This window comes from Myotis lucifugus, unplaced genomic scaffold (assembly GCF_000147115.1).
Source record: "Myotis lucifugus unplaced genomic scaffold, Myoluc2.0 scaffold_8, whole genome shotgun sequence".
Classification (NCBI taxonomy): Eukaryota; Metazoa; Chordata; class Mammalia; order Chiroptera; family Vespertilionidae; genus Myotis; species Myotis lucifugus.
In genome coordinates, this window is record NW_005871056.1 from 12,759,302 (window position 1) to 12,769,533 (window position 10,232).

A 10,232-nucleotide genomic window follows, 5' to 3' on the forward strand; every position below is an offset into this window, starting at 1 on the left:
CCTGGTTTGGAATGGAGGTGCCAGGGTGGTGCCCCCACCACTCAGCCCACACCATCCATGGGTTTCCTGGAGCCCCGGGCTGTGATGCAGGAAGGAAGGGGTCCCCTGGCTGCCTGCCCAGGAAGCCCCAGCTTCCTCAGACCCCTGGCTTTGACCTGGCCTGGCCAGCCACACCCTTGAGTGGGTTCCGGGACATGGAGGCTAGGGGAGGGGCACCACATTAGCCCTGTTTTCAGATAGAGACTGAATTAGGACTAGAACCCTTGCCTGTTTCAGCCAGAGCCTCAGACACCTGCCCCAGACTTTCTTGGTGGCTGCCCTGGGGCCAGTGTGATACCCCCTGAATCTCCTGTACCACCTGAGAGATTTCCACAGTCACGCAGAGCTGTGTTCAAATCCTGTGCTACCCTTGGCCGGCATGGCCTTGGCAAGCCCCTGCTTCTTTTTGGCCTTCCGTAAAACAGGGCCAGTTAGACCCTGTGCTCATGCGGAGAGTAAATAAGCTAAGTGCAGGCCCAGCCTGGAGGGGCCCAGGGTGAGTGCCAGTTGGGTTGGGGGGTTTAGGTGTGTGGCCACTCCTGCCCTACTGGCCAGGCCCAGGTGTGGCCGGATAATGGGCCGAGTGGCTGAATCTGTGCTGACCTCATCGCCTTCCTCTGGGGCCCCACAGGGCTGCCTGTTTGGCTGGGGAGGCCTCCCCTCCTATCCTCTTCCTCCAGGCCTCCTTCCTGCTTCCCTGGTCTGAGGCCGGGCCCTTCCGTCCAGGCACTCATCAATCGCACCCGAGGTGCCAAGCGTCCGGCCCGTCTTCTCGGGCCATGATTCACTTCCTGTTTCCAGGAGCTGGAAATAGCTTCCCCTGGATGCTGGGATATGCTGGGGGGGGCTACCTCCCTAGATAGCTGCTGCAAGTCTCCACCAGCATGCCTCCACCAGGCCTGTGCATTCACCACTGACTACCCGCGTCTGTGTTCTGTTGGACACCCAACCCGCCTGAGAAGGCACCGGTCGCTCATTTAGGGATGTAGGAACACCTGCTGGGGTCTGGCTCTGGGGCAGCGGTAGTGACGAGGAGAAAGGAGGACCTGCCTTCAAGGCATCTGTGGGCATTAACCAAATAATACAACTAGTGTGCACAGAGGACTGTGCAGGGTGCGAGGGCTTCTGACCACAGAGCTGAGCTGGGAAGCAAGAGGGACAGCCGGCAGGGTGGTGTGGCCAGCAGGAGTGCATGCATGCCTGGAGTGTGGCCACGGCCACACAGAGACTGCGGGCGAGGAAAAGGGGACAGGGCTTCATCCCAGGAGCTTTTGTAGGGTTTCAAGTTGGAAAAAAACAGCATGAACATATTTGCAATTTGAAAATATCCCTCAGGCTACTTCATGGGAAAATGATTCAGAAGAGGCAGGAGGAGAGAAGGAGAGGGAGCAGGAGGACAAGTCCAGGTAGGAAGGGTGGGGTTCAGACCTACACGGTTCTCTCAAACTGATGGGGGTAACTAGGGGGTGACTTCTAGACAGGTGAGAAAAAGGGAGGGGCATCCAGGTGCCTCCAGGTTCCGCCTTGAGCACATTGCAGGGGCCCGGGGATGAGTTCTGGATGTGCCTGGCATTTACTCTGACTTTGGACAAGTCACTTAACTTCGTTATGCCTCGCTTCCCCCATCTGTAAAATGGGTACAATAAACCTCCCTCTTAGGTGGCTGCTGTGAGGGATAAATACGAAAATCCGTGCGAAGCTCTCGGAGGGTGCCTGCTCCTGGGCAGCCTCGATAAACATTAGCTGCTTTTATTCCAGAAGTATTTTCTACCTCAGGTCTTGTAGGTCTAGACCTTCTGCAAGGACTGGCGAGGCTTCCATGAGTTGGAGGGTGCGGCTGGGAAACAGACTGGGAGAGAGAAGGGCTCTGTCCAAGGTTCCACAGCTGGGAGGTGGTGAAGCAGGATGTGAACTGGAATCCTTCTGGCCCCACAGCCTCCCTTGCTGCACTGGGCCCCGAAGTGCCCCTCCCCTGCCCTGGCCCTACTGGGGGAGTGAGGCTGGCACAGTGGTCCTACATATTTCAACCCAGCCAAGCCACGATCTCATAGGAAAACCTATATTTTAGACACACAAACCTTCCCCAGGCCAGGGCAGGGGATGTCGACCTTCCCTGGAAGGTGAGGACAGCCTCAATGGGTTGAGCAGGGGAGCCCCGGCACTGTATCGAGTGGGTACCGGCCAAGAAAATGATGGACAGCATTCATTCATCTCCTCTCCCATTCATTCATTCATTCATTCATTCACTCACTCACTCTTGTGAGCCTGCTTTGAGTCCAACCTTCTGCCTGGTGGTGTGGGCATTAACCAAACAATACAGCTAGTGTGTGCAGCTAGTGTGTGCAGAGGACTGTGCAGGGCGGGTGTGCAGGACCAGGACCAATTGCCCTGACAGAGAAGGTCTTGATGGCCTCTAATGGCCCAGCAAGAGCCAGCTCTGGAGATGCCTTCTGGCTAGCTACACTTGGCCACCTGGTGGACGCTCTGATGGTGGCATTATGGGGTGCCATGGGAGTCCAGAGGAGGGGGTCTTACCCAGCCTGGGAGGTCTGGGAAGGCTGCCTGTAACAAGAAAGGCCATAAACCCTGGTTGGGTAGCTCAGTTGGTTACAGCGTTGTCCCGATACACCAGGGGTATGGGTTTGATCCCCAGTCAGGGCACATATAAGAAGTAATCAATGAATGTATAAATACCTAAGTGGAACAACAAATCCCTCCCCTCCCTCCCTCCCTCCTTCCCTCCCTCCCTCCCTCCCTCCTTCTCTCAAATCAAATAAAAAAAATTTTTAAGATGGGGAAAAAAGAAGAAGAGAGGCTAGAGCCGAGTCCTGGAGACATAACCAGGGGACAGGGCAGGGAGGGGAAGTTCAGGGTTGTAGTGGGACTTACTCTTCCTGCGGGGCCTTTGGGACTCAGATTCTAACTAAGTATGGGAGAGTCCGAGGAGAAGTACAAGCAAAAGACTGCAGCTCATCCTGTGGTCAGTGAAGGCTGCTCTTGAGTAAGACGAGAGATGGCGTCACCCGAAAGTCCCTGAAGAACTGGTCCCAAGTTCCTCAGTAGAGGGGACTTTTGGCCAGGCTGAGTAATTACTCGAAGGCTGGGCTGCCCAAGGTTAAGGGCTGGACCGTCCAAGGTCAGAAGCTGGCCAACCAGGGCCAGGCTGCACCCTACAAAGCAGAGATCGTGCTATTGAAGGTTGATCATGCAAGTCGTGGATTTCATGGGGAAACCCTCTGTCAGCCCTGGGGGCGGCAGGACCAGGGCCAATGGCCTTGGCAGAGAAGGTCTTGATGGCCTCTGAAGGCCCGAACCCCAGCGTGAACCCAGGGCAGACTGTTGGTCCATGGCAGCCTTTGTGTACAGCTTCTCACATCAGCCTGTTGTCCTGCGGACTTGCTTGTACACTCGTACACTCATCCCCCACATGTACCTGGATCCCCATCTGTGTACACATGACCCTGACATGCACTCCATGCACACAAACACACATTCACACCCCTACTTACATGCACGTCTCACACCCATGCTCATCTTCCCACACCCCACCTGCCCCTCACATACACACACTGGGAACAACCCCCAGACAGGGACCTACAGGCTGGTGCTTTGGGAGAAGCTTATTACCAGGGCGGCTCCATGGGGAGCTGGACTGTGTGGCTTGGCCCTGCCTCCCTGGCAGCTGTCTGTGAGAAGACCCTCCTCCTTCGGAGCCTTGGCCTGGAGAAGGGCTTTTTAGACTGGGCTTTGAGGGATGCCTAGAAGTTCACTAGGAGAGACTTTCCAGAGGAGGTGACATGTGGTCTGGGTCTGAGGCATGCTTTCAAGTTTACCAAGAAAACAAGAGAGGAACCATCTCTGGATGCTGGGTTATCTTTAGGGACGTGTGTAGGCCACAGGACAAGTAAGACCAGGCCCTGCTCATCCCTGCCAGCCTCTCCCATGTGCCCTGTGCGTGACTGAATGGGACACAGGGTCTCAGGCGCCTTGCCCTGGAGTGGTGAAGACTGGCCCAGTTCACGTGTGCGCTGAGCACGTAGCAAGTGCTCAGCCAGAGTTGGGAAATCTCAGAACTGATTCAGTGTCAGGCCATCGCCCTCTTTTGGGCCTCCTGCTTGCATCCCTCCAGCGATGGCCACTCCCTCCCTTGTAGGGCAGCCGTTTCCCTTTTCAGACCCAGCAGTGTCCCGACCAACCAAGTGGTGAGGTTTGGAAGCAGCGGGAGGGCCTGGATTTCAGCCCATAGCTGCCTGTCCACCAACAGCTCTGATGCCTCCAGGGATGGTTTCATCCCCGCCACGGCCTCCAGGGAGCATCGAAAGTGGGGGAAATGTCCTCAGAAGTTTACTGGGACACAGAGTGGATCGGGCTTTTGCAAGGATTGGCTGGGGAGCATCCAGGGCACAGCGGGTGCTCACCCCACATGACTCCCCATCCTCCTCAACGCTGGGCTTTCCCGCCTCCATCAGCAGGGACGCATTCATGGAGCACCTACTGTCTGCTTACGGCCGCCTGCCCCCCAGCCGCCCTGGTGCTGTCCCCTGGAGATGGCGGCAGCCTGGGAATGTGGGTGGGGACCCCCGGGGCGTAGGCTGCTGGACAGAGGCCTCAGTGTGGAGCTGCTGGGGTCCTTTCCCGGGGCCCAGACCCATGACTGGACGTCTGAGAATGCCTCCCATTATCCAACTCACAGAGCACAAAGGGGCCACGCGGGGGCTTGGCAGGCCAGGCGCCCGGGATGGGTGCACGGGGGGCCCTGGTTCCCCACCACAGAGGGCGAGGATGTGCCCAGAGTGGAGAGGGCAGCTCTCACACGCAGGAATGAGAACCATTTCCTCCAGCCTTGGGGGAGACAAAGACAGACAGAAATGACCAGGGACTTGCCTCCTCAGGCAAGGGCAGGCCACTCCTCCTGAGCTGTGAAACCAGGCCTCAAAGGCCACTCCCGGCTCCTCACCCCTGGGGGGCATCCAACAGAGGCCGGGAGAGAACACTCCGAACTCCAAAGGTGGGGAGACCTCCTAGTTTCCTGTGGCATCTGCAGGGGGGGATGCCAACAGAGCCACGCCAGTCGGTAATTTAAACGCATCAGCGTGATGGGGGCTGGGTCTCCGGTCAGTGAGGCCACCTGAGGGTCACCCGGGCTCCTCCGGGCCACTCAGTGGGATGTGGTGGCAGTGACAGGAGAGCTGATCTGAGGGGCAAGGTGGGCTAGAGAGGGAGGAGGAGTCACGTTGGGCCGCCTATTTGCTGTGTGACCTCTAGGCCTCTAGGCCTCTCTGAACCTTGGTGTCCATGTTTCTGAGAAGAGAGGAGGGAGACCGGTGAAGGGTTAATTAAACAGGTGATCTTATGCATCTGCGCCCTTAATTGGCTCGACACTGACGAGGGGCCTCAGTGGCAGCTGCCATGAGGGTGATATTATCTGGGTCTGGGGCTCTCCTGAGTGGGGTACAGATGGTCGATTTGAGGAGCCTGGGGGAGAGGAGCAGAGTTTCAGAGCTGGAAAGACCGTGGATGCCACTTCCTGAAGTGCTGGGCCATGTGACATGCGTGTGTTTTCCATCCTCACAGCAGCCTTGTAAGGTGGATTATACTCCCCTTCTTCCAGATAAGGAAACTGAGGCTCAAAGAGAGGTGGGGTCACCAAGGCCACACAGGTGGCTAGGGGCAGAGCTGGGGTGGAACTCGGGTCTCAACTCCCAGGCAAGGGGTAGAGGGATGCAGAGGTCAAGAGCAGGGTCTGGAGGCCAGTGAGCTGTGCCCCCACAGGCAAGCGTTGGCACCTCCCTGATCCTCAATGTCCCCATCTGTAAAATGGGCTGACAAACCCCACCCCTCAGGCTGCTCCAGGAGGAAACAATAGGGGTAAAGCCTTGAAGAAGCCTCGGCTCCTGGCCTTCTCCCTCTCCCTCCCCCTCCCCCTCCCCCTCCCTCTCCCTATAGAGGCCCAGGAAGCGGGGAGGGGGCTGAGCTGTCCCAGAGGATTCTGTTTCTAGCACCTTCCTGTCACCAAGGCAGTGCTCAAAGCAGTCAGCGTATCAGGAGGTATCAGGAGCGTTTCCTGCAGGAAAAACATTCTCTGAGGCCAGGCCCAACGGCAGGAGCCCCCTCCTCCCAGCACAGCCTGGCCCCACTGTTATTTTTTCCAATTGTAGAAGAAAAACATTTCCTCCTTCTCCTCACAGCTCTGCCCTGGGCAGCCAGGGAGTCGAGGATGGACAGGGCAGGGTGAGGAGCCCCCGCCCAGGCAGGGGAAAGGCCCAGGCCTGTCTTCTCTGGGCCACACTGACCACTGACCCCTCAGTGCCCAGGCAAGGACCTGCCCCCTCTGAGCCACCATGTCCTCACCTACAAAGGCACGGCATTGGATCAACGTTTTCCAACTTTCAGGTGCTTCATACCACCTGGGTTATGACCTACTTCACATTCATCTTTACACTAGAGGCCAGGTGCACAGATTCATGCACAGGTGGGGTCCCTCGGCCTGGCCTGCGGGGATCGGACCGAACCTGGCCTGGTGCACGGATTTGTCCAGGTTGTGTCTGGCCTGTCTTGCCCAGCCCTGACCGATCAGGGCTGGCCTGCTGGGGATGGACCGCAGGAGGTTGGCTGGCCGGGGAGGGACCATGGGAGGGCTCCAGGGTGTGTCCAGTCCATCTCACCCAGTCCTTCGGCTGGACCCCAGCCACAAGCTAACCTGACAGTTGGAGCATCTGCCCCCTGGTAGTCAGTGTGCGTCATAGCGACTGGTCGAACGGTCGAATGAATGGTCGGACACTTAGCATCTTAGGCTTTTATTATATAGGATTAACTCACATTTTTTTCCTGGCCGGTGTGGCTCAGTTGGTTGAGTGTTGTCCTATGCACTAAGGGCGGCTGGTTCCATTCTGGCCAGGACACATGCCCAGGTTGTGGGCTCAATCCCCAGCAGGAGGCAGCAGATTGATGTTTCTCTCTTTCCCTCTCCCTACCTCTCTCTCACTCTCTCAAATCAATAAAAACATTAAAAAAAAATTAACTCACATTTTAAAAACTTCAATAATTGCATTTATTAAGCAAACTTTACATCATTATTGTACCTGGAAAACCAGTATCACTTGCCAAAACCAGAAAATAACAGCAAATATTATTAAGAAAACAAGGCTCTACCAGTGATTTCCAGAATGCTGGTGTCAACACCAATGAGCTTGAGACCTTCTTTCTATTAAAAATGGACAATGACAAATGTTAGAGAGGCATTAAAGATACATTAGCTCCAAACAGAGACCTTCTCCTTGATATAATCAGAAGGCTTGAACAAAAACTGAAAATGGCCTGAATCACAGTGTGATTAAAGGTTAGCTAGCAGCTAATCCAGGGTTGGTTAATCTGAGTTAGTTAATTCAGAGTTAGTTAATGCCCGATGCCACCTAGCCTCCCCTCCTGGGTACCCTCCATCTCTCACTGGTTTCCTCTTAAACCTTTTCTGAGAAGACACCCCACTACATCTTCCTTCCTTCCTCTGCCAAGAGTTATCAGCACCCCCTCTGCCCACCCAGGGGTATGGGGGGGCTGCCACCACGACCCATTCTAACCTGGAGAAGCTCCCAGCAAATGGGCAGAGAGAAGAAAGCACAGGATCTGGAGATAGATCTGAGTTTAAATCTCACCTTGCTCATGTCCCTCAGTTTCTCCATCTCTGAAATGGGTTCAATGATCCCAGTTTTGTCAGCTGACTGTGAGGATGGCAGGAGGTTGTTCAGGGCAGTACTGGACTCCACTAGCTACCACGGGACTCATGACAGGAAGTGGGGCCCTGGTGCGCCATGGCTCAATGCGAGGGGAGAGAAACTGGCATTTGGCCAGTGCCTGTGATGTGCCTGGCACTGTGCTTTCTGGAACGTTATATTCTTCGCATCTCACAATCTCCCAGGGGCCAGTGTGCTGTTATGATTGTCCTTATTTTGCAGATGAGGAAACTGAGACTCAGAGAGGCCAAGAGCCTTGCCCTAGGCCATATGGTACTTGGACTTCCAGCTTATGCCAGGACACTTGGACCCTGGCGGAGCTCTTTGCAGCCTAAACTGGCCCTGCATTCCCCCAGCCAGGGTGGCTCCAGTCCTAGAGCTCAGCTTGGCAGGTAGTGTTGTGTGCCCAGAGCCATCTTTCACTGTGTGCCAGGCTGAGCTTTGAGGACACAGAGCATTATCCTCAGGGCTCAGTGGGGGGAGCTGCAGGATTCAGCAAGATGAGCTGGAGACAGGAAAGAAGCTAGGAGGGGCGAAAGAGGGAGAGAGGAGTGGGGGATAGGGGGGAGACAGAAAGAGAGACAGACACACATAGAGATAGATACACACAAAAGACGGAGAGTGAAAAGGGAGGGGGTTGGAGAGAGACAAAGAGAGAAAAACCGGGTGGAGCAGAAAGACATAAATAGAGATGGGGTGGGAAGGCCAGAGAAAGATAAGGCTGAAGGGAGACAGACAGATGGACTGATGGGGGAGGACGCAGAGGAGGGAGTGGGGTGAGGTGCATGGGGCAGGCAGCCTCCTGCACCCCTGCTGGGCTCCTCAGTCTGCTTCCACAGGTTGTACAACGTGAGCCCTGGAGGTGGGGACATGGGTCCTACCTGGCTGTCCCCTGGGTGGCCTGGAGGATGGTGCCAGAGGCAGAGCCTCTGATTCGTTACAGCTGAACACTCCCAGCTATCAAAGCAGTGGCAGGACCTGGGGACGGGGGAGGGGGGGAGCGGGGATTGGGAAAGGCAGGGGTGATGGGCAAACACTGATGGCAGGAAGGCCAGGGTGCTGGGCTAAGGAAGCAGGGGGCTGCTGTAGGCCCGGCTTTTCCTGCCTACCCTGTGGGGCACCGAGAGATCCCCTGTCCTTGCTTCCTGGCTTGGTGGGAACAAGTCAGTTGAGGCCAGGCCACCCTTAGAGCAAGGGCCACAGGGAACCACGGGGCAGCCAGGGGTCTGATAGGAGCCCCTCTTCCTGTTCTGAGAGGCCAGAGCTGGCCTGGGACTGGGGGTGGGTTGGGGTGGTTTCAGAGCCAACAGATCTTGGCTTTCAAACATGGCAATTCTGCTCCTTATAAGCGGTGCCTCCGGCCAGTCCCTTCTCTCTGGGGAGTCAGGTGCTGCATCTGTAAAGTGGGGTCCTAAGAGTACCAGCCTCAGAGGGCAGCTGCGAGGAGGAGGAAGCGAATCGATTCATGGAAAGCTCCAGGCGAGCCCTGTTTGAGCACCACCCTTGCCAGGTGCCAAGGAGGCTCCTGACATGGGCGCTGTGACCTTGGAATCGTGGCTGCCTGCCTCCCACCTCAGTGTCCACCTGTTCCTTCCAGGTGAGAGGAGAAGTGGCTGACCTCCCACGAAATCGGAGAGGATTCTAGGTGCTTCTAGAGTCCCCCACAAAGGGGGAGTGCCTCCTGGCGAACTGCAGTGGGCAGCAAGCAGCAGCCCACAGGGCTGGGCCTCCGCAGGAGGCCACTCACTCAGGACCAAGGCCTCACTCACTGGGTGTGGCCAGTGCAGACCAGACTGCCCCGCAGCCTGGCACATGCCTGAGATAGTCCCTCTCTCCATTTTCCTGATTTATGAGTCTGACCCTCGAGTTCTGTCCCTCTGTCCCACCACTTATCAAACCCCTGTTACGGGGCCGGGGTTTGGGGGGACAGATCTTGGGGACTAAGGGGGTGGTGCCCCCTGCCCAGCTGGCCCTGGAGGTGCCCAGGCCTGACAGTGCCCTATGAGGGAGGGTAAAAAGGGGGAGACTTCGGGATGGGGAGAGGGAGGGCTGTGGACCGAGAAGGCGGAGAGGGAGAGAAGGGGGCAGACAGAGATGGCGAAGAGGGAGGTCCGACGGATGGGAGAGAGACCGCGAGTTCCAGGGGGAGGGAGCGGAGGGAGCCACGGAGAGAGGGAGAGGGCGCTAAGGACAGAAAGACAGAGAAGGGAAAGAGAGACAACATACACGGGGAGGGGGTTAGACAGAGACAGAGACAGGAGGGTGGAGAAAGAGAGGAAAGAAAGCAAAAACCAGCCCGAGCGAGACGGGCCGGGCAGCCAGGAGGAAGGAAGGAAAGAAGGATAAGCGACGGAGGCGGAGGCGACGCCGGGAAAGGGAGCCTCGGGCGGTGGACGCCGCGCCCGCAGGAGGGTCAATGGAGGGCGCGGGGCGGCCGGACCCTCCGACAGCCCAGCCGGGGTC